We start from the raw sequence: 475 nt of genomic DNA on the forward strand, positions 1-475 counted from the left end.
TCTTCATCGTCGTCGTTTATTAATTTTGAAATAAATAAATCGTTATTTATTATGGGGAAGAGTTGCCTTGCTGGGGTGTGTTCAGTGACGAAGTTTATTGCTGAGCGAAGCACTCCATTCGAAACGTTCGAGAAGGAACGACTGGCTTGGCAAGCGCTATCGAGCTGCTTGGTATCCTGAACACACGGCCTGGGAGAAAGTCCGTAACGACGCTGCTGCTGATTACATTGTCATGGAGTACAACACAGCTTAATTTTTTTAAATCTATTTTTAATCCCGAGTTATTATTCGCGAACCCGAACGTGACGGTCCAAGTCGAGATGAACAAGTATCAACAGAAACGTCATCACGACCGAAGGTCTGCATTCTGCAACTTCCAGGTCAATGATCCTTTTAACGTGTTGAGCTCCTGATGTGGAACCAAGTGGTTATCTGTGGCGTTGTTGTCGATAACGTCGGTGAAATGATGTTTCTT

Source organism: Eptatretus burgeri, chromosome 6 (genome assembly GCF_056783735.1).
Source record: "Eptatretus burgeri isolate ZD-2024b chromosome 6, Ebu_testis_v1, whole genome shotgun sequence".
Lineage (NCBI taxonomy): Eukaryota > Metazoa > Chordata > Myxini > Myxiniformes > Myxinidae > Eptatretus > Eptatretus burgeri.